General features: G+C 42.2%; 1 protein-coding gene across 3 annotated transcripts in view; it reads right to left on the bottom strand.

Moving 5' to 3' along the window:
• The window catches only part of LOC125462579 (zinc finger protein GLIS2-like), a 57,931-nt gene that overhangs the window by 26,537 nt on the left and 6,380 nt on the right, over positions 1-25,014 (bottom strand). The window contains exons 2-3 of one of the 3 annotated variants that reach the window (XM_048552757.2): positions 8,575-8,672; positions 7,364-7,461 (exon numbers count right to left, since the gene is read on the bottom strand). The exons of 1 other annotated variant lie outside the window; for it this stretch is intronic. The gene's annotated coding sequence lies outside the window, so the exon portion shown is untranslated. The remainder of the gene's footprint in view (positions 1-7,363; positions 7,462-8,574; positions 8,673-25,014) is intronic. One more of the 3 variants, XM_048552756.2, reaches the window with a different exon arrangement.

Genomic DNA, 25,014 nt, shown 5'->3' with positions numbered 1-25,014 from the left:
GACTCTATCCTTGTTTCTTCAGAATATTGTGCTTGGTTTACATGTCAGCTGACATTTTCAGATATGGATGTTGGCAAGCTAGCATTTATTGTCATGACTTCACCTCCAACTGCTGCTAAAACCCTCATTTTAGTCCTTTGTTATCTCTAGACTCAATGATTCCAAACCACCGCCGGCTGGTTTTCCATATACTACCCTCAGCAACATTAACATCCTGCTCTCCATATTCTACAATACCAAAGACCCTTCCCTCTATCGGCCTTGGGCTCACTGGCTTATATGGGCTTTTGGCCAAGCAATGTTTGCTTTTAAAATGCTCATATATATTCTCAATTTCTTCTGAGACCGTGGAGATCTCTACTATCTTCCAGCCTTGCAACCCTGCAAGGCGCTCCTCTAATTCTGGCCCGAGCATTGAGAGTGGCCACTGACAGAGCTCCTGACTTCTGGGTTTGGTCTCATCGGTCTCTGGTTTGAGGTGGGTACACTACATCCTTGCCCCATGAGTCTCCCCCTCAGTACAATCACTGACCCAATGGACAGCAATTTGAGAACCGTAGATGTCAACTCACAAATATGTACCTTGTCCTGCTGGTCACCAGGGTCCAGTCATTAACACCACTCCACACAGACTGATATGATATTGGCCCCATGAACATCAACCTACTTGACACTGTAGCTATAACCATCCCAGTCTTGCAATGAACTCCCAAACCTGTCTCCATTCTCTAGGGAGGCCAGCTTCCTGCCTGTAGGAAGGTCAGGAGACAAATGTCCAATTGTCCTAAAGCCAGGTATCAACACATTTCATGAATATTGCCTGGGCCTCTTGTCCTTTGACAGTGGGGTGTTTTGAATGTACGGTGGACAAAGAACAGGGAAACATACAGGGAACAGAAAATAAAGCAGCAATCAAGTTCATGTTCAATTGTTGTTTTTGGAGGGTGGGTGTTTTAAAATAAAATTAAAGATAGATAACAAAACTGGCTGAGAACAGGTTTATGTAAAATCAAACAGATGGGCCTCCTGTAAGTATCTTTGGCATTAATTGCCCTAACGTTGGTGGGTATGCCTTCTCCAGCTTGGGCCCTCAGCTCTGGAATTGCCTCCCTAAATCTCGCCACCTCTCCAGTTTGTTTTCCTCCTTTAAAAAGTTATGTAAATCTTAACTTGCTAAACAAGGTTTTGATTGACTGACCTGGTACCCCCTGTTTCAAATTACCCCTTCAGTCACTTGGGCAACATTTATTATATTACTGTGAAGAGATATGAAGCTGAAGCTTTTTGTCTTACACTCACTGGGGTTGAAACACAAGAAAACTAACTGAGGAAGGAAGAAATTATTTATACAGCACGATTGTTTGGACTACGGCTGGTATGGCACCAGGAAATATCGTGCCATCCAGTTCTCTAATGTCCTTTAAGGAAGGAAATCTGCTCTCCTTTCCCAGTTTGGCCTGCATGTGACTCCAGGGCCACTATAACGTGCTCAAACTCTGGGCTGGCATAGCAAATCATTCAGTTCGAGGTCAATTAGGAACTGGCAACAAATGTTGGCCTTGCCAGTGACACCCACATCCTGCGAATAAATAAAAGGAACCCAGAATGGAGCTGGAGGAACAAAGCAGGCCAGGAAGCATCAAAGGAGCAGGAAAAAAGAAGGGTCCCGACCTTTCCTGCTCCTCCTGTGCTGCCTAGTCTGCTGTGTTCCTTCAGCTCCACATTGTGTTATTTCTGACTCCAGCATGTGCAGTTTTTGCTACCTCTGCCTGTACAATGTTCCCTCTAAGCTGTGTGGTCAGTGTGGACCTACTGGCTTCCAGTTACGGAGGTTCGTGCCACACACGGACCTTGGAGTACACACAGCAGGAGTGAAATTCAGAGGGAACAGAGGTCTTATGTAACATAACTGAGTGATTTGAGGCTGTTTAGGTTACCTGCCCTAAAGAACATGGCAGAACTACACACGGTTTTAAATTAATCCAGCAGTTTCGCGGTCAGCACTACTGATACTAATGATGCCATATAATTCCTGATTGTGGCTGACAAGTGGCAAGTAGCATTTGCGCCACGCAAAGGTGAGGCAATGACCATTTCCAATAAGAGACAATCTAATCACTGCCCCTTGACATTCAACAGTGTTATAATCACTGAATCCTCCACTATCAAGATCCTTGGGGTTACCATTGATCAGAAACTCAACTGGTCTTGCCACATAAACATATTGGCTACCAAGAGTAGGAATACTGCGGTGAGTAACTCAACTCCTGACTTCCCAAAGCCAGTCCACCATCCACAAGGCACAGGTCAGGAGTGTGGTACTCCCCACTTGCTGGATGAGTGCAGCTCCAACAACACTCAAGATGCTTGACACCATCCAGGACAAAGCAGCCCACTTGACTGGCACCACATCCACAAGTATCCGCTCACTCCACCACCGACGCTCAGTAGCAGCAGTGTATCCAATCTACAAGATACACTGCAGAAATTCACCAAAGATCCTCAGGCAGCACCTTCCAAACCCACAACCACTTCCAACTAGATGGGCAGCAGAAACATGAGAACACCACCACCTGTGAATTCTCCTCCATTTAACTCACCATCCTGACTTGGAAATATATCACCATTCTTTCACAGTCGCTGCGTCAAAATCCTGGAATTCCCTCCCTAAGGACATTGTGGGTCAACCCACAGCAGGCGGGCTGCAGCGGTTCAAGAAGGCAGCTCACCACCACCTTATTCAAGGGCAACTAAGGATGGGAAATAAATGCCCGTGTCCCATGAGTAAATAAAAAAATTATTTGATTAATTAAATTTAAATTCCCCAATTACTGTGGTGAGACATCTGCAGATCACTAATCCTAATTAGCCCAGTAAAGTAACCATTGATACTCCTGTCTTTTTATAGTAGAGGCTAAAACTTTGACACTATCATTTTCCTGCTGTGTTTGAATGAGGACAATTGAGGTACTCCTGCCTTCTTGGTTTTTATCATTTATCATTGCTTCAAGCTGATAGCAAAAGCCAGCAGAGACCATACACATTTGTCTCTCTCATTGTTTGCATTGAGGGGATCAAAGAATGGTTACAAGGAATAGTAAGTGGCCATTCAGTCCATGAATCTGTGCTGGCTCTCTGAAGGACCAGTTCCCCTGGCTCTACTCCCTTACTTTGCTATAGGCCTGCACATTCTTCACTTTCAGATAATGATCCAATTTCCTCTTGAAAGCCACAAATAAAGTGCCACTATAATAAACAGGTAGTGCATTCTCACTACTCACTGCAAAAACAGGTATTTCCTCATGTGGTCTTTTCATCTTTTGAAATTACCTCAAAATACGGTTTTCAATCCTTCTGCCAATGGCAACATTTTCTCAGTGAACACATTGTTTTGGTTGCTTAATGGGACACTGGAAACAAACCCCAATTAGAGCTCAGTTAAAGGGAAATTGGTAACGTTTAAACTGAGCTGCCAGAGGGAATGGTGGAGGGGGGTTCAATTATAACATTTAAAAGGCATCCGGATGGATATATGAATGGGAAGGGTTTAAAGGGATGTTGGATAAACTATGGCAAACAGAAATAGGTCAGCCTGGGATGTCTGGTCAGCCCAGATGAGTTGGACCGAGGAGTCTGTTTCCGAGCTGTATAACTCTATGGTGCAGATTACTTTGAGTGAAAAGAAAGGAAATCTGTGGACAGCGGTTTTCCCTCTGGTCTTTAGGATTCCCCTAGTTTCTATGTATACAGACATCTACAGCTGGGTACTCAGGAGCAATCCACTCCTTCTATTACCACCACGGCCACCCCCAATCCCCACCCCCTGCCGGGATACCACATTGCCCACCCCACTCCCCAGGAGCTGAGATGGAAATCATAGGGTCCAGGAGTGCTCCTGGCCCAGATCCACAACCACACGACTGGACACCATCACCACCCCTAAACCCTGTAAATTTGTATTCTTCAAAGTTTCGCTAGATTCTGGGAATATCCAAGCAGATTGAACACTCGCAAATTTAAAAACACTTCTACTCAAAAAAGGAGGGAGATGTAAAGTGGAAAACTATAGGCCAGTTAGTCCAACAGCTAGAATCCATTATTAAAGCAGGACAGTTGGAAAACCAGAATTCTGTCAGATTGGATCAACCTGGTTTTTTTGAAGCAAAGGTTGAACGAAAAGATTGAATAAAGAGAAATCTGTCAGTGTATAATATTTGGATTACCAAAAGATATCCAAGAAGGTACCACATAAAAATAACATGATAAGACAATATGGTACTGAAGTGGTTTCTTAGCAGATAGAGGATTGGCTAACAAAAAGGAGATAGTCAGGATAAATGGTAACAAAGTGTGGAGCTGGATGAACGCAGCAGGCCAAGCAGCATCTCAGGAGCACAAAAGCTGATGTTTCGGGCCTTGACCCTTCATCAGAGAGGGGGATGGGGAGAGGGTTCTGGAATAAATAGGGAGAGAGGGGGAGGGGGACCAAAGATGGAGAGAAAAGAAGATAGGTGGAGAGGAGAGTATGGGTGAGGAGGTAGGGAGGGGATAGGTCAGTCCAGGGAAGACGGACAGCTCAGGGAGGCTGGATGAAGTGGTAGATAGGAAATGGAGATGTGGCTTGAGGTGGGAAAAAGGGATGGGTGAGAGGAAAAACAGGTTAGGGAAGTGGAGACAGGCTGGGCTGGTTTTGGGATGCAGTGGGGGAAGGGGAGATTTTGAAGCTGGTGAAGTCCACATTGATACCATTGGGCTGCAGGGTTCCCAAGCGGAATATGAGTTGCTGTTCTTGCAACCTTCGGGTGGCATCATTGTGGCACTGCAGGAGGCCCATGATGGACATGTCATCTGAGGACTGGGAGGGGGAGTTGAAATGGTTCGCGACTGGGAGGTGCAGTTGTTTGTTGCGAACCGAGCGGAGGTGTTCTGCAAAGCGGTCACCAAGCCTCCGCTTGGTTTCCCCAGTGTAGAGGAAGCCACACTGGGTACAATGGATACAATATACCACATTGGCAGATGTGCAGGTGAACATCTGCTTGATATGGAAAATAATCTTGGGGCCTGGGATAGGGGTGAGGGAGGAGGTGTGGGGGCAAGTGTAGCACTTCCTGCAGTTGCAGGGAAAGGTGCCAGGTGTGGTGGGGTTGGAGGGGAGTGTGGAGCGGACAAGGGAGTCGCGGAGAGAGTGGTCTCTCCGGAAGGCAGACAAGGGTGGGGATGGAAAAATGGTAGGGTCGGATTGTAGATGGAGGAAGTGTCGGAGGATGATGCGTTGTATCTGGAGGTTGGTGGGGTGGTGTGTGAGAACGAGGGAGATCCTCTGGGGGGCGGTTGTGGCAGGGGCGGGGCGTGAGGGATGTGTTGTGGGAAATGCGGGAGATACAGTCAAGGGCGTTCTCGACCACTGCGGGGGGAAAGGGCAATTTTCAGGATGGCAAACTGTAAAAACTGGAGTGCCATAGGGATCACTGCTGGAGCACAAACTATTTACAATCTACATTTATCACTTGGATGAAGCGACTGCGTATATTGTATCCAAATTTACTGACAATACAAAGTTGTGAGTGTGATACAAAGACTATGAAAATGGAGAATCAGTGGGCAAAATTTTATTAGATGTTATACAGTATGGGAAAATGCAAAGTGGTTCACTTTGGGAAGAAGAATGGTAAAGCAAAATATTGTTTAAATAGAGAGACACTGCAGAATACTGAGTACTGAAGGACCTTGGTGTCATAGAACATAGAACATAGAACAGTACAGCACAGAACAGGCCCTTCAGCCCACAATGTTGTGCCGACCAGTGTCGTTGTACATAAATCAAAAAATGGTACAGCAAGGGATTAAGAAAGCAAATGGAATATTTGCCTTTATTGCATTTAACACATGCAAACTTACTCTTGCTGCTTATCATAACTAATCCTGATCCTTATCTTCTTATAGAAACATAGAGAATAGGTGCAGAAGTAAGCTATTCAGTTTTTCAAGTCAGTGCTGCCAGTTGATGAGCTCAGGACTGACCTGATCTAATGTTGTATTAACTCTATATTCTTTCCCACCGTCTCTCATACACATTGACTTTATGACAGATCAAAAATCTATTGAAGATAATAAAATGTGAGGCTGGATGGCTGTGTTCATCCAGCCTCACATTTTATTATCTTGGATTCTCCAGCATCTGCAGTTCCCATTATCACTGATACAAAAATCTATTGAACTCTGGTTTGAATATGTTCAGTGCAATAAGGCCAATATTCCAATTGCATTCAGTATGATCATGGCTGATCATCCAGCTCAGTCTCCTGTTCACACTTTCTCCCCATACCTTTGATGGCTTTAGCCCTAAGAACTATATCTAACTCCTTCTTTAATGTTTTTTGCCTCAACTGCTTTCTGTGGCAGAGAATTCCAGTTACAGTATGTTAAGAACCAAATTTTTTCTTTAGATCTCAGGAATGTCACCAACTAGAATAACTAAAAGTGCTGCATAAAGTTAGAAAGGTGGGCACTTTGAATGATGCACACAGGAGGCTCAAGGTGTTTGACAACATGCAACAATAAATATTTATATTTCCATAGTGTACTTGACACAGTAAAACATTCCAATATGATTTATAGGAGTGTTACTAAAATTCACTGACTAACATAAAGAGCTTTAAGGGAACAATGACCAAAACTTCAAAGGTTTTAATTATTGTCTTAAATAAACTGAGTAATGTGGAGTGGTTTAGGGAGGGAATTCCAGAGCTTAGGACCCAGGAAGCTGCTATCAAAGAGACAGAAGGCCAAATGTCAGAACTGAAAGTATAATGAAAAATGACTATCAGAGATCATAATCTTCTCTCCATCAGATCCTCTACTGATTCCACAAACCATCCAGTAGCATCTGGTCAATACATTCATTCACAAACAACTTAAACAAAAAGGATGCCTCTATTTTCCAGAAGCTTCTCTTACTCTATCCAGGTCAAGCAACATGGCCCTGCTCCTGAAAGAAATGTTCAGGTGGATGCAAGTATTGGTTGGCACAGCATAGGAATCTTGACCAAATGGGTCAATCTGACTTACTGACTGTGCCCAGGCCCTCAAGGGGATGTACATCTTCAAGAAGTGGGCAGCAGGGAGAGAGAAAATACCCTTTTATTTCCACATTTTTCTATATCCCTTCATACTCTTAAATTTTAAAAAAATCTCAGTCTTGAAAGCTCCAACTGACCCCCAGCATCCACAGTCTGTGTGGGGGAATGGTTCCAGATTTCCATTACCCTTTGTGTGAAGAAGTATGGAAGCCCAGTTGGCTCAACACAATCTACAGCAATGGCTGGAGTAGAACGAAGAGATATTTACTAATGGTTTCACTTGCCTTTGTACGCTGCCTGCCTCCTTACCGTGCAGCCTCAGGTCTGGTCTGGCTTTGTGTGTGTCCCCCACTGGGTACGTACAGGTCAATAGGTATCATAACTGGTGAAAGAAGACAGGTGGAAATTTGCACAAACTGAAGCAATTCTAAAAAAAAATGTGCTTGAAGTACTGCACAGCCACAATCCGTGGAATTGTGGATCGGCTATGCCAAGGAACTGTGGTTGCCCTTCGAAACTGGACTTGAACAGCCTCTAGTCAGAAGCACCCTTCCAGCGACACAGCTCAGACACCTTCAAAGTCCCTTTCAAGATGTTGCATTCCATACAACTGCACGTAGATGGAGCCATGAGAAAGGGGGGCAGGGAGAGAGAGAGAGAAAGTGAGACAGTAGGAACAATCATCATTTCTAAAAAAGGATTGTTCCCTGAAGATCTGAGTAGATTATATTGTAAATATCTCACTTGGAAAAACTGATTGATTTTTCTTTTGACTTTGGAGGGAGATTACATCTGGAGTCAGAAACAAGGGTGCTTCGAGGATTTGAGAGGCATGGGGTGGAGGTGTTGTTCTAGGGTCGCATGGTCAGCAGTCCGAATCCTGGGACATGAACCTTGGATTTTTGCCCGATTGATCGTTTTGCAGTTGAATCCCTGTGAAGTTTGTGCCAGTGAATTAACAGTCCAGGGTATCAGGTGCTCGAATCTGGCTGCTTTGGGAAGAGTAAGTGAAACTCAGCAAAATCAGTCACACTAACAAACATTTGTTAACTCTCTCACATGCAAACGGACAGATACAGATACACACGCAATTTAAGGCAGAGGTCATTTAGCACAAGCTGACAATCTCCACATAAGTAATTTCCTCAACTATCACACGTGTTAAATGTCTCCCCACTAAAGCTGCATTTATTCAAGTTGTTAGAGAGAACTGGAAATGAGCTTGGGTTGGAAAGGGGCCAACAGAGAACTAGATCTAAGTTACTCTAGTGTACTGTACAAGGTAATGGTTTTGAAAGAGCTCATGTTGAAGCTGCATCACGTTCCACGTAATGTGAAGATACGGTAGAGTTATACAGGCCCAACTTGTCCACATGCCAACTAGGTTTCCTCAACTGAACCAACCCCATTTGCCTGTATTTTGCCCATATCCCCCTAAACCTTTCCTATCCATGTACCTGTCCAAATGTCTCATAAATGTTGTCATTGTACTCACCTCCATCACTTCCTCTGCCGGCTTGTTCCATATTTGCACCACCCAGTGTGAAAAAGTTTCCCCTCAGATCCCACTGGGGAATTGTGGACTCCCCTATCCTGGTGAAAAAAAGACTTTGACTATTCACCTTATTCATGCCCCTCATGATTTATGAACCTCTATAAGCTCATCCTTCGGCTCCAAGGAGAAAAGCCCCAGCCTAACCAGCTTCTCCTTATAACTCAAATCCTCTAGTCTCTGTATCATCCTTGTACAACTTTTGTCCACCCTTTCTAGTTTAATAACTTCCTTCCTATGACAGGGTGACCAGAATTATGCCCAGTACTCAAAATATAGCCGTACCAATGACTTGTATAGCCGTAACATGATGTCCCAACTCCTGTGCTCGATATTCTGACCAATGGAGGGAAGCATGCAAACAGCTTCTCCATCACCTCGCCTACCTATGCCAGCACTCTTAAGGAACTATACACCTGCACCCCTAGGTCTCCCTGTTCAACAACACTCTCCATGGCCCTCCCAAGTCCTGTCCTGGCTTGTCTTATCAAAATGCAACACGTCATATGTATCTAAGTTAAACTCCAAGTGCCATTCCATGGTCCACTAGTCCAGCGGATCAAGATCCTGTTGTATTATGAGAAAACCTTTTTCACTGGCCACCATACCACCAATTTTGGTGTCATCTGCAAACTTACTAACTGTGCCTCCTATATTCTCATCCAAATAGTTTACATAAATGACAAATGACAGTGGGCCCACTTGTTTGCAGCTTAGATATGATAACAATACACATACAGACCTTAATTATTTTCAAAATTGTGAAAGATTCACCTTTTAGATTACTAAGTACAAATAATAAAAAACTCACTGGTTAACAAGCTAACTTGGCCAACTTAAACTACCTCCAACAGAAGTTGTATGCAATAGTTTTTGATAAACAACTAATTTTCCCAAAGAAGGGATATTTTTATGCACGTTTAAGGTCAGTAGATCACATCAGAATGACATAATTTAGCTGAATACTGTGCTACTTAGAATGGCATATAAAGTAAATGGAAATAATTTGCAGTAAAGAAATCTACATGATGCAAACATCAATAATGCACTACAAATAGATTCCCATGAATTTTCCTGAAGAAGGTAAAATCATTCAAATAAATTTCCATTTTGCTTGATGTCACACAGTCTTTTGATGGAGAAGGATCAGTCTAGCTCTAGGTCCTAATGGGGTCAATCTTGTTATCTCTGGCTGCTGTTAGTCTTAACCATTCTGCCGAACTAGTCTATCCACTGTTTTAATACAATAAACTAAGTCTTGTTGTTAAGGCAAGTGTTCCTTCTTTTTAAGACTCAGTAGTAGTTTATCCTCAACAAATGCTAACTAAATAGGTCCTTAGACATAACATATAAAGAAGGAATAGTGCCAGCATTCTATCCCAAACACAAACTGCCAGTGGTAGGTACCACAACGTACAACAGGGTGGTCAGCAGTTAGATCATCACAAAAATACCTCAAGGTAATAACAGTGAAAAAAAATCCATTCTACCTAGAGAAAATAGGAACTGCAGATGCTGGAGAATCCAAGATCTGAAATTAGGAGAGAAGTGAGTTTATCACTTTAACAATGTTACCACTTTAAGATTACTCAGGCAGTCAGTCAAGTAGCTGAAAGTGGACATAGTAGACACAGCAAGATCTAGACATTACTTTACATTGAGACTGCAGTATTTAAATGTCACAGAGTACATTAAAAGTGACAAAAAGACAATGTAAAAGGTTTAGAATTCAGTGTCTAACTGAAGAAGATAGCTTGAAGAGTTTTATAACTGACTGTCATAAGACCAGGACATCAATAAATTAAACTGCATTTTTGGTGGGAAGATTTATTGAAGCTGCAAATTTATTTTCAAAATTGTGCTGGGGATGTGCATTGAGTTTTAGATCACGAAACATGGGAAAACATTTACTTTGCCCATGAAGAAGCATGGAACTTCAATGCTGGCTGCAGAAGAAGGGAAAATTTCCAGCAAGTGGGAAAACCACCATTTTCATTGGAACAGAAATCCCCAGTAAACAGTTCAAAGATACAGTATTGTCATAATACAAAATTTAAAACCTATTGAAAGAATAAATCTACTGTAGAGTTTAAAAGGCTTGCAGAAAAGACAATACTCATCATTGTGATTAAAAATAGGCAAAGTTTGAAGAAAATTTACAGCAAGAAAACTAAAACATTATTGATTTAATGTATGACTTTTCATGTATGATTATAAGCTTCAAAGTCATTTATTTACTGCAGAATCATTAGATGTTTGCAATAAACAAAATAAAGTAGCATTGAGATACTGCAGAATGAAATATAGCTTTAAAGCTAGAAGAATGAATAACCATATTAAGAAGAGCAAAAGGTCTAATATCAGAGATGGAGCAAATAAAACACAGATTGGACTTCTAGGAGAAAATTGTTCTTAAGGTACAGATTTGCTTCAAAATGAAAGACTAAACCTCAAAGTGAACAGGTATACTGCAGTATTGAACAGAGTCAACAGCAGATAACATTATAAATCACCAAAATATATTTCATAAAATACTTATGAGATACTTAAATTATAACAGAAATTATAATAGATTTCAATAATTATTTTAATCTGAGAACAAATACAATTCTTGAAAGACCAAGAGATAACATAAGGGTTCAGCGTCCATGGGATTCTACATATATTTTCATTATGGCTGTTACAGTTTAATGGACAACTGTGAGTATGGAACTTAGAAAGCCAAATTCATAATGGACAGATCTGTTCTTGGAATTAATGATGAGTCTTTGTCAGATTTGTTACAACTTAAAGAAGATTTGACTCTGGAGAAAATTATACAAATTGTGCTGCGAGTAGAAACCAGGAAGATAGATAGAAGAAGGAGAACTGATCACAGAACAGCAACAGACCCTATATATGCTATAAGGTATAAACACTCTACAGACATACATGACCAGGTAACATAGTGACGAGGCCAAACTGCAAATATCAAGAGTCAATGTCAATATTGTGGAGCATAGTACATACAGTGTCCAACTATGGAAGAAGAATTCTACATCTGTAAAAGTACAGGCTACTTCCAGAAGGTATGTAAAAGTAGGACACAATTTCAGAACAGCAAAAAGCCAATGCTTATTCATTCAAAGTGATTTATGTAGTAGAACCTCCTCCTTTAGAATAGGTACCTACATTAGACAGCATATCTCTATTAGAAAAGTTACCTAAGGCATCCCTAGGGGAAATCAGAATTCAACTGGATCAAATTGGGCAGAGCCTGTGTATGTTAATGGACATTCCATTAAGTTTATGCTTGCTACAGGTGCGAATGTCACTGTTCTATCAGATCAAATACCAAGGTTGAAACAAACAGAAATTATACCTTACAGAGGTAAAACAACATGGCTCAGGTAGAATAAATCTTAAAAGAAAAGATATGCCACAAATAGCACTGCAACAAAAAGGGTAAGATTTGAAAACATGTGCATAATGCACAATTAATACTTCTCATCTTTGAGCCTGCATGCATGGCTTGATTTCAACATCCTTGTGGTGGTAGACTTTGGACACTAAATGGGTGACAAACAAACTGTTGTTGACCAACCAGTTAAGGGCAGCTAAGAGATTTTTATTAGATTTTCCAGAGTCACATCAAAATCAAACAGGATCTACTGAAGGTACCTACTTTGCCAAAATTGCCCAGAAGAAGCAAATCCTGTGAATAAGACTAATCAGTACAACATACTTGTGCTCACTGAAGTTGTTTCGACAGCAAGACTGCCCTCTGAACAAACTCATACGACAGATTTGATTAGTACCAGTGACAAAGACAATGCTAAGTAAGCAGCATCCTCCAGTACCACAGCAAAGATATGAAAATGTCTAATTCATTGTGAAGACATTCACAGGGAGCTGCTGAAGGCATCTGACTAAGTTAACAAATTGAGGACAGCAAGGTGGCTCAGTGGTTAGCACTGTTGCCTCACAGCACCAGGGCCCAGGTTCGATTCCACCCCCGGCCAACTGTCTGTGTGGAGTTTGCACGTTCTCCCCGTGTCTGCATGGGTTTCCTCCGGGTGCTCCGGTTTCCTCCCACAGTCCAAGGATGTGCAAGCTAGGTGGATCGGCCATGCTAAAATGCCCATAGTGTCAAGGGATATTAAGTTAGACATGGGAAAATGCAGGGCTAGGGGCATGCATCTGGGTGGGATGCTCTTCGGAGGGGCGGTGTGGACATGTTGGGCCGAATGGCCTGTTTCCACACTGTCAGGATTCTATGAATTCCTTTGAAAAATAAAAAGCTTACGCATCCACACATTCAGGACATGGTCAGAAAGAAAACATTTTCTGGTCTGAGAAGACAGGAAACTGCAAGAAAGTATTTGATTCAGCAGAGCAGCCATTTCTACAATGGACATTCACGAGATTAAAGGCCCTCCACGTAATGTTATGGGACAACTGCCTGAGTTAGCAGGGAAGAAATTACAGGAGGTTAAGGATCCCCCAGGTAAATTACCAAGTAAACAGTAACAGGTAAACAACCTCCACGAAGGGCGTCTGAAGGATAAATGATCCTCCAGCAGAGAAGCGATTTACAGAAGTTCAGAATCAAGGTCAACAGGGCTCAAGCCAAAAGCCACCAATTTTCCAAGTCTAAAACGAGCATTTCTTGGAAGAGCTATGAAACCCCCAGACTGTCCAAATTTATGAATTTAGTTATATACCTGAATATATAAATGTTAACCATTGGGAAAAGACTTGGTGGGATATGTTAACCAGTCTTTGGGAAGAGAATAAGCTGCCTAGCTATAGATCTTGATGGGGGTCAGGCATGTCGTCTCTGCCTCATGTTGGGCTTAATGGTCCACCTAACAAGTAAAGGTAACTTGTAAGTGCTGTTATCATGCAATGAACTACATCCTGTTGTCAACACATGCGCCTCTTGCTGTAAAAAATCCAGTGATTTATTCTCTAGTATTGCTATTCAAAGAGGACCTGAGAAATAGTACACAGAGAAAGAATTGTGGCAGCACTCTGCCCCAACAAGAAACTTCCAATGGTTGTCCCCACACGTACAACGGGTAAAAAGAGCCTAAGTGCTGTTCTGACACTCACTGGGAAATGGAAGACCAATTTGAAGGGTGCATTAACAAAGAAGCCCAGGAGTACAAACAGCACTGCCGGGCTCCTCTACACATCGAACCTTGAGCTGCTTCACATTCCTCATAGATTTCACTTGGTGACAGAGAGGTTAGGTTACTAGTCATGACTTATATCCTATAGCCACCATGACCCTTCACCTTACTGTAAGGCCCATCACTGAACCATGATCACATTACTTATCTTCCACCACCTCCTGTATTGGGGCTTTTGATGCTACATTTCGGAATTTATGGTAATCCTACTGAAAGGCTAGCTGTTCAAATGCCCAAAAGCAAGTTAGAACTGACAGATAAGGAAAACTTATATCTAAACATCTAACTGAATGCAATGAAATATAAAGATTGTGTTTGTTTGTCAGTTTTTCAATTTCATATTATAGTGAATCTCATGTAGCCCAGTTCCCAAGCAAGGTGTGGAGGGATACAGCAGAGCAGTGAGGGGGAGGTGAGAAGACAAAGGAAGGCTGGGGATTGGGATACAGTGGAAACAAGGTAAGGAGGTGAAGGTGCGACGAGAGGGAAGGAGGCGGGAGGAGATATGGTGATGAGGAGAGGGAAATGATGGTTAGAGCAGAAGGAAATTGAGGTGGGGGGAGTGAGGGTCGATTCTAAAGGGAGCAGAGAGGTAGAGGTATTAGGAAGACACGAGAGGAGATATGAGGATAAGATGACAGAGGGAAGGTTGGGAATTGAGAGTGGGGGGGGAACACAGTGGGGAAGTGGAAGCTAGAGAGATGGATGGACAGGCATGGTGGGGCCAGTGAAAGCACGCAGACAGCAAGGGAGAAGGAAATGAGAGGTGAGCTGGGGGTAGGCAGGAGGTAGACATTTCTAATTCTCAAAAATGATTTTCTTCGCAGGAATGTGCAGGTTCAGATACACAATCTAAAAAACTGTGTTGACACACAGCTAACACAAGGTCAGTATTACAAGGACCAGGAAAATTTTCCATCCTTCATAAACTTCAGATCATCCAAAACTCTCCTTCCTATGTCAGAACTCATATTGGAGTTCATCCAATATCCTAGTGCTAAACAACCAACACGTCCAGCAACAATTCGATTTTGAAGTTCTCATTCTTATTTTCAATTCCCTCCATGACCTCAACCACCCTTCCTATCACAGCAACCTGCTCTATCCCACAACCTTTCAAGAAACTGCAGACTCCTCCAATTCCAGCTCCTTGCACATCCCTGATTTCAATCACCCCATGAGTCATGTCTTCAGTTGCCTGAACCCCCAATGTCTGGAATTTCGTCCTTCAATTCTCTGTCTCGTTCCATCTTCTTTTAAGAGGTCCCTCAAAGTCTGCTTCTTTAACCAAGCCTTTGGTCATTTGCCTTGCTCTCACCTTATGTGGTTCTTTATGTTTGTCCATGGACCCGTGAGACTGCCTTTGGGAGGTTTCCTTCCGTTTAAAATGCTCCATATGCTGTTTTTGAGCTGACTGAACTCTGAGGGTCTTAGTGGGACAGAATTAAAAAAGAAAGCAGCCAAAAGAAAGATTACTGCTCTCCCTCTCTATATCTAGTCATTAGAAAACAAGTACATGTTGCTGTGAAAACTGGGCAAGCACAGAATCATGCTGAAGTGGAGCTGGGTGCAGTACTAGGAGTGGCCACCACTCCCATACAACAGGGAGATATGGTCAGTGTCCTGGTCACTGTATATCCTTTGATCAGCATTACAAAAAAATAAATTATCTGGTTGTTCTCACATTACTAATCGTGGGAGCTTGCTGTGCACAAATTAGCTGCTGCATTCTCACATTTCAAAGCAACTTCAAAAAACACTTAATTGGCTGTAAAACCACTTCAAGACGTCTCACGTCTGTGAAAAGCTGTACATAAATGCAAGTCTTCCTTATTTTTCATTAGGAACTTTATTTTGGAAACTCAATATCCTGGAAGGATGGCAACCACACCAGCTTGTGAGGGATTATGCAGGAGGTTGGGGGGGGGTGAATTAAAAATGATAAATAAACATCTTTTACAAGTATGGTGGAAGAGAGACAAAGGGGCTCTGGGATTGCAGGCAGCCTGTCTGCTGAAGGGGAGGCCGAACATAAATCCATGAATGCTGAATTCTTTCAGTTTCTAAACTGGGAGCTGGCAAACAGGAAGTTCTGTTTCCACACAGTCAGGGCCCAGCCTTAGTTAGCCAAGCACCCCCTACCTCCCTGCCCTGTCTCTTCCCCAGAGAAAGAAGCACAGACACTTCTCACAAGGTGGGAAGGAGGTTCAGGGGCAAAAGAAAGCAATTATTAAGAAGTTGTGAAAATAAACAACAAATCACTTGACTGGAAAACAGCTCATATCCCCAAGAGACATGTAAAAGTTAAAGAAAAGGGGAGAAAATCTAATGGCTGCAGATCTCTCCTGCTTACCTTGTAAATGGCACTGATCCAATGAGTCCAGACACTCAGGAATTCAGCAACCGATGCCTCGCAGCAATGAAGGGCTGAATCACTAACTACCTGGCCTCTTTCTTGAACTGGGGACGCAGGGTCATGCAGTTCCCGTTACAGCTGGATGGTGCAGTGGAGCTCCTTAGTCAAGAGTGAGAGCAGGAATCCCTCTGAATCAACTCTTATATCCCATATCATGGTGCAATCAGGTTCACTTAGAAATACACTAGTTTTGAGATATTTTATTCTTAAAAGTAAACATGGCTCCAGGTGTTTAAACAGATTCAGGAACTCTTGCTTTTGAATCTTAGTCCAGCCTGAACCATATGAAGTGGCTTTTGAGCTGAAAGTACCTCAGACAGAAGTGGTCAATAAAGTGCATTTTGGAATAAGGAGGGCTGACCAACAAACGTGAGTGGTAAGAAGAAGGCCAAAGACTTTTTGCACCTCTTAACACACAGATCCTAAAAGCCTTGCCCATGTCAGCTTGACCCCTGTCTCAATGCTACATTCCTGCTCATTGATCAATACACACACTCTCTCTCTCTCTCACACTCACACACACACACACACACACACACACACACACACATTTACAGAGACACACATAAAACATAACATGTATAATAATATACACAGACACAAAGGAACAAATATTGACAAATATACAATGACACATTAAAAAAATCACAAACATACAGGCATGTCCACCAATACAGACTATACACTCAAATATGCATACATACATAAAGACTCCACAGCAATAGGCATCCAATAAGCACAGTTTACATTTCTTTTGTAAACAAAATGCAAGCTTTGTTTTCTCTCAATGGTTGATAATCATTAAATGAAAAATATTTGCACAGTCTAGACTCTTCGCCAGAGCAGTTCTAAAAAGTTAAATTGAGAGAAGGGGCCAGATTTTCATGGTCTAATTCGGGACTGAACAGAGTCAAAGGGGAAAGTAAAATGATGCACATAGTGCAGAGATTCTGTCTCCATTCCTGCCCAGTTCATTTCACCAGCACAGAAGAGGGTGGGGAGGAACCCCACGCACTACAATGTGGAAGCTTCCGACACCATTCTAGAAGTGGGCATTTCAGAAATTTCAATCTTTGAAAAGTTCCAGCAGAATGCTGGTGTGAAACCAAATGGTAGCAGGAAGCACATAAATGGTGAGTAAAGTGATTTTGTCTCTTTACAGTACATTACGAAATGCTGAACCATGAGTTTTATCTGTGTTTACTAAAGTGACTGACAACAGTGCTACGATTGGAAAATATAAGTGATCCATCAATAATGCCATTACCAAATTGCTATTTTTGACAATTAGCAAGCTTTCAAGTGAAGGAACAACATTATAAAAGTGGAAAAGTCTTTAAGTTTTGTAGACCAGATTATCCAATGGATAAAGTGCTATCCAGCATTGCATAATATTGAAAGGATAGCTCAGTATGAGTCCAAAGCTAATTATTTAACCTTTCGCCATTGATTTCATTCATTCTTTTCAGGCTGAATTAGCCATTCGCTTGGCTGTTTGAAGGCTTCAACAGATGTATGAGTGTTTGGCTGCCTTCAAAAGCACTAATAAAATCTAGTGCACTAAGTTTATTTAATCAGCTGTCCTGGGGAATGTGAGTCTGTTGGCTTTGAATATTTATAAAAAACTGAAACAAATAATAGTTCTTCTATCGCCGATTCAAGCTTTTTCGTTTTGACAGATTGATGAACTTCTAGAGAGAATAATTGCTTATGATATGCCTGTTCATGTGAAGTTTATTTGAACAGAATTATGAGCTTCTGAAAAGACCAATGGTTTGTCGAAGGCTTTTCAAGTGATGATTTATGAGATTTCCAATCAATTTTAAAAATCTTAATAGCTTCTCTGTGCTCTGTTCATAAAGTAGATGGTCAGTGAGTGGTTTCAGGGAGCAAAATTAGAGCACCTAAGGGAGGGTTCATGAATGAGGGCAAGAGGGGCTTCATATTAATCTGAAGAACTGAGCCACTGTCTCTGGGAATTGAGGCAGGGTTTTTAACCTAATTGTGTCTGGTTAACAAAGGTGATCAAAGGTTGACTGAAACAGGTGGGAGGTGGGCAGTTGGAGAGAATTGGGAGGGATGCTATCGTTGTTCAGCCTGTAATAGTTAAGAATGGAAGTCCATCAAAAATGGCTCCTAGAATGTGCCTTGGCTGAGTCATTGAATATTTATTAGAATTTGGTTCAGTCTACATTCCCAAATACTTTGTCTGCCTTTGTCTCCATTCAGGTCTGGCTCCAAGTTGTGCCATCCAAGAGATGAAAATCCCACCTGCAAGGACAGAGTGTGTCGGCAAAATTTCTGACTCCTGATTTCTGCTTCCATGATGAAATTCCAGCCCACAGTGAGTCAAAAGATGGTCAGTCAGAGCCATCAGAATCAATCACCAACTTGGCAAATTTAGATTTCAGCCCTGGAAGAGAAGGATGCTCAACTGTCTTACAGCCACTGAAATGGAATGGTAAGAAGTGAAGACAACACCCAGGGTATTGATCTCAATTATTCTTCCACTGGGAAATGACAGTGAGTGCCTGATTGGGTAAAAACTGTAATCTCGTACCACCTCAGTCAAATGTTGTTATAGCACACACTGCTGAAAACTAGAACAAGTATTTGGGAATGTAGACTGAACCAAATTCTAATAAAGATTCATTGACTCAGCCAAGGCACATTCTAGGAGCCATTTTTGATGGACTTCCATTCTTAACTATTACAGGCTGAACAACGATAGCATCCCTCCCAATTCTCTCCAGCTGCCCACCTCCCACCTGTTTCAGTCAACCTTTGATCACCTGTCCCAATATCTCCTTCTCTACAGAAATGACTCTGACATTATCCAATATGCACCTCGTCGCTCTGGCATGGGTCAGTGGATAGATTTTCCCTCCCATACCAAAGGTAGCTGGGAACAATGGTACAGACCTAACCTCTGACCCAGCCAAGATAAGCTAACGCAACATCAAAAGGACAAGGTCGCATCAGGAAGATTTCTTCTTATTAACATTCATTCATGAGGTCTGAATATTGCTCGCCAGGCCAGCATTTATTACTCAAAGTATTCTGGAGAAGGTGACCCTCTGTCTTGAACCATGGATGAACAGATTTACCTCCAGAACTTTAGCTACAGAGTTCCAGGATTTTGACCAAGTGACATTGAAGACAATAAAGTTTCAAGTCAGGATGGTGAGTGGCTCAGAAAGGATTTACAGGTGCACCTGCTGCCATTGTCCTTTGTGATGGCTGAAGTCAGAGGTTTGGAAGGTGCTGTGCCATAGCTGGGGTATGCTGCCGCAGTGCATCTTGTAAATGTTACACCTTGTTGCCATTACACGTCATTGATAAAAGCAGTGAATGTTGAAGGTGGTGGGTGTGGTGCCACTAGAGCTCTTTATCATGAATGATGTCAAGCTTCTTAAGTGTTGTTTCAGCTGCAACTGTCCAGGCAAGTGGAGGATGTTTCATCACACTCCTGACTTGTGCCTTTTGGAAGGTGGGCAGGCTTTGGGCAGTCAGAAGGTGAACTACTTCCAATGAATTCAGAGTCCTCGACCTGCACTTACAGCCACGGTACTCAAGTGGCACTCCAGTTCAGTTTCTCGTCACTGGTAATCCCCAGAATGTTGATACTGTGGTATAGTCCTGCCTCTGTTTGGTTCCTTCTGAAACTTGGACAGGAATATTATCACCACCTGGCTCACTCTAATCATGCTTGCTATCCAGCTTTAGACTTGATAATAGCATATCAACTGAAATCAGAAACTCTCATCCTCCACAAGGAGCTGTCAAGGTTTGAGGGGAGGAGCGTGCCAGTTAAAAATTTCAAACTTCTAGCTGATAGATTTTCTTAGTTGAGGTTATTGAGAGAGGTGGAGTTGAGATATTCAGCAATTACCTAACAATGAGGAATAAAGATGAGGGGTTGAATGGCCTCTAACTCTATGTAACAAGCTCTAGAGTTGACTGGCCTCCTCTTGGTCCTGTGTATCACCCCTGAAGATGGTAATGGCCCCCTCCTGTTCCTACATAAATAGTCATGAGACAAGCTGAAAATAACTCACAATAACATGGAGCCAGCATGGCAAAATCTGGAGCACACATGGATAGGAGGCCTGGTAATTCTATTTGCAATAATATACACAAGCAGGGTTACTAACTCACTGCAGATAATTCTGATCCGTACCAAATGTGAAGAGACTGTTAAATAGCTAACAGGCTCTGCATCCTATCACTGCAGAGTAACATTGCTCTGTGTAATGGATTCCTTTATTTGCAGAGTCTCTGGTTCAGATGTGGTGCTTCCTCCAGTCTGGATGCATACAGTGACTTCTCAGCACATGAGAGTATGCTGCTGGATTTGTCTAGCCCTGTGGCAAAGGCACAGGATAAACATTGAGGTTTGCACTGTTATGTGTTCAGCTGGGCAGGATGGCTCCTCCCAACAGAGGGTCCCTTTCATCTCCGAAGACGACAGAATATCGGTCCAGTCCAGGACACAGCTCCTTCCACATCCAAAAGGACTTAATTAACAGAAGAGGAAAAGGGCCTCAGTTCAATGCTGGGCTAGTCACAAAAAAAAAGTCTCAGACATTCGGAAAAAAAAGTCTCAGACACAGCTGGTTTTAAGTAGGTACCTGTTTAAGGCCTTGGCTGTTCGTCTGTATTCAGTGATAAATAACTAGTTCATTTTGACAAGGGTTCTGCTTCCCATAAAATTCATCACCATAAAAGAAAGAAAGACCTCAAGTTTTAAGGTGCTTTCACAATCTCAAGACAACCCAAAACACTTTACAGGCCCAGGAAGTTCTTTTCAACATGTAGCCACCATTATAATGCAGAAAATAGTGGATACAAATTTTTGCACACAGGAAGATTCCACAAACAGCAATGTGAAACTGACCAGATCAACTGCGTATACACACTTCTGAGAGATAAGATTGCTCATGACATTAGCAAAAGGTTGGTTGCTCTTCTTCAAAATTAAGACTCATTGTTAATGTTCCTTTTAAACTCTTTGGGGAAACCCAAAAGACCTTCCACAGGCCAGGCAGAGGTTGGATCCTTGAAGATACCATGCTTGCGTAGCCTCACAAAAAAAGGACAGGGGCTGCAAACTTGAACAAATTGCCCACACACTGCAAAACTGAGTTGTTGATTATTCTGCACTTTTTAAAAAAATTCTGTTAGTAGAGCGCACTCCCAAGTGAACGAAGCCTGGCGTATCAAACTGCTGATCCGTCTGCTCTTTCAGACAGCTGTGATCAATCCCCAAGGCGCTATCATTGCATTTTATGTTGTTTGTTTGTGGGATCTTGCTGTGTACATGTTAACCATGTTAATAACAATGCATGTCCTTCAAAAAATTCCTCTGATATTAAGCACTTTGGAAACGCCCATCTAAGATATTATATAAATTCTTTATTCATTTAACTCTGACGTTGCCCATGGTTCGTGTAACAGCAATTGTACTTTGTGACCTAAAAAAGTGAAAACTTTAGCAGAATGGTATATTATGCACTCCATATCATTATATGATGCTTGTCTCTGAATTAACCAACACTACATCTGATTTACTGTAAGTAAGGCAGATTTAATGGTGTAAACTTTTGAAATGTCATAGTTCAAAATACTAAAAGCAAAATGGAAAGAAACCATTTCATGTTGGTTCCAGCTTTGTTTAATGAAAACCACTGACTAGCCCCAGGTGTTGCTGTGACAACACAATTTTAATCACGGGCATTAATTTCAGTTGAAAACCCGTCACACATACAACAGAGGGAAATGGTCCTCACATGTGGATGTTTATTTGGCAAACATCTGCTACCAGTCAGTGACCAAGGAAACAACAATCAAAAACACTTTCATTCACTGTTTTCTGTCTCACCATTTTTCCAACAAACACACAAAAAATGTTAAAGTGCACATGCATAAACCATGTGAGTAAAGATCGAGATCACAGATCCCACAAATGGTGGGTGTTGTTCATTCGTTAATCACTGATAAGAAATGGAAATCACATCTGGATTCCCAATTAGCCCATATGCAGCTAATGGGTAATGTACCAGGCAACACTGATTTGACTGAAGATCAGAAATTTGCAACTAGTTCTCATTCTGCACACTTGGTAAATCTGTTCAAGCAGTAATTAACCTCAAGATGAACTCAGCATTCCTATTTACAGCAATCATGTCTTTCAATATTAAATAGATAAGACCACAACTAAACCTACACACCATACAGAGAGATGGGTCATAACTGTCTTTTTTTCCCCCAACCATGGAATGTGAGTACCACTGACAAGGCCAGCATTTATTGCCTATCACTAATTTCACGTGATAAGAAGATGGTGAACAGCCTTCTTGAACAATTACTATCAATCCATTGTAGGTACACCCCCAGTGCTGTTAGGGAGTGAAGCTTCAGGTTTTGCACCCCAAGTTCGGGCATTCTCATTTATCTGTTGCACTGGACCTTCTCAGTAGTATTGGTCATCGAGTTTGGAAGGTGCTGACGAAGAAACCTTAGCGAGTTACTGTAGTGCATTTTTGTAGACTTTACACCCTGTTGCCATGGAGCACCAGTGGTGGGGAGACTAAATGTTGAAGGTGATTAATGGGGTACTAATCAAGTGGGCTGTTTTATCCTGAATGGCACTGAACTTCATGAGTGTGGTTGAGCTGCCCTCATCCAGGTAAGTGGAGAGTATTACATCTCTTTACTAAATTGAGTCCAGTTGATGGCAGGTAGGTTTTGGAGAATCAGAAGCTGAGTTGCTTGTTAAGGAATTCCCAGTCTCTGACCAGTTCCTATAACTATTTATTTATGTGGCTGATCCAATTAGGCTTCTGATCAATAGTTATATCCAGGATGTTGATAATGTGAATTCTGTGATGGTTATACTTTCAATGTGACGATGAGAAGATTACATTCTTCTTGTTAGTTGTATCCTTTCGCGGCATGAATGTTACTTGCCACTTAACAGCCAAGTCAGAATTTTGTTGCATGCTGGCACAGGCTACTGTGGTATGTAATAGTTGCAAAAGGTATTACACCTTGTACAATCATCAACAAACATCCCCATTTCTAATCTTATGGCAAAGGATGGACCATTGATGAAGCAGCTAAGGTTGGTTGGGCCAAGGTGATTAGCATCCAATAACCACTACCATTCCCACTGACTTCAAACTTGCTTTGGTTCCTTCTACCACACTCAATCAAATGTTGCCTCAATGTCAATAGCACTCGCCTCATGTGTAAAATTCAGCTCTTTGGTCCAATGAGGTCTGTCTGGAACTGAGTGGTTTCGGTGGAATCCAAGTAGAACATCAGCCAGTTGATGCCTACATACTGCCAAACAGTGGTGTCAATAGCAACTTAATTAACTTTGCTGATGATACAGAGGACGTTGATGGGTTTTGATTGGCTAGATTGGATTTGTCCTGCCTTTGTCATAGGGCATGCCTGGGTCACCACATAAACACAGTGACCACAACCGCAGGTCAGAGATTAGGAATATTGCAGCAAGAAATTCGCCTCCTGACTCCCCGAAGCCTGTCTACCATCTATCTACAAGGCACAAGTCAGAAATGTGATGGAATACTTCCCACTTGTCAGGATGGGTGCAGCTCCAACAACACTCAAGAAGCTCAAGGCAGCCCGCTTGATTGGCACCACATCAACAAGCATCCATTCCGGCCACCACTGCGACTCAGTACACAATGCTGGTACTATCTACAAGATGAACTGCAGAAATTCACCAAGGATCCTTAAGACAGCACATTTCAAAAACACAACCACTTCCATCTAGAACAACAAAGGCAGCTGATACATGGGAACACTGACACCTCCAAGTTCCCCTCCAAGCCACTCACCATCCAGGCTTGGAAATATATCACTGTTCCTTCACTGTTGCCGTGTCAGAATCTTGGAATAACGGCATTATGGGTTGACCTACAACATGTGGACTGCAGCAGTTCAAGAAGACAGCTCACCCCATCTTCTCAAGGGCAACTAGGGATACACAATAAATGCTGGCCAGCCAGTGACACCCACATTCAACAAAATGAATATTTTTAAAAGATTCCTTGATCGAGCAGATACCAATATTGTCACTACACTGAAACAACTTGGCTAGTTTGTGGCTAGATCTGGAGCATAAGTCTTTAGTACTACAGCAGGGATATTGTCAGTGCCCAGATCTTTCTGACTGCAGTATATACAGCCATTTCTTGTTAGCACATTAAGTGAAATGAATTGGATGAAGACTAGCATCTGTGAATGGTAGGGATCTCAAGAGGATACCAAGATGAATCATCCACTTGTCACTTCTGATAGAAAATAGTTGGAATATTTCAGCCTTGTCTTTTGTCATTAACATGATGGGCTCCTCATTGAGATGGATGGAGCACTGCAACGCTATGATCTGATCCATTGATTCTGGTTAGTTCTGACTATAGCATGTTTGCTCTGCACTTCAACATGCACGCAGTCCCATGGTGTAGCTTCTCAAGGATGATGCCTTATTTCTAAGTATGCCTGCTGTTGCTCCTGGCATGCACTCCCACAATCCTCAGTGAATCACTGAGTCAAATAAAACATACCATTATATCCCTACCTCACAATTAGTTACCTTAATTTTTATAATCATGATGACGAGCAAGTGATGCTTTACTCATACTGTTTCCAGCACAGAAGGAGGCCAAATGGCCCATCATATCCATGTATGTTCAACAAGATCTAACTGCACTAATCCCATTTTCCAGCTCTTGGCTCACAGCCCTAGGAGCTGTGACAATG

This window comes from Stegostoma tigrinum, chromosome 23, assembly GCF_030684315.1.
Source record: "Stegostoma tigrinum isolate sSteTig4 chromosome 23, sSteTig4.hap1, whole genome shotgun sequence".
Taxonomy (NCBI): Eukaryota; Metazoa; Chordata; class Chondrichthyes; order Orectolobiformes; family Stegostomatidae; genus Stegostoma; species Stegostoma tigrinum.
This window is presented reverse-complemented; position numbering and strand designations above follow the sequence as displayed.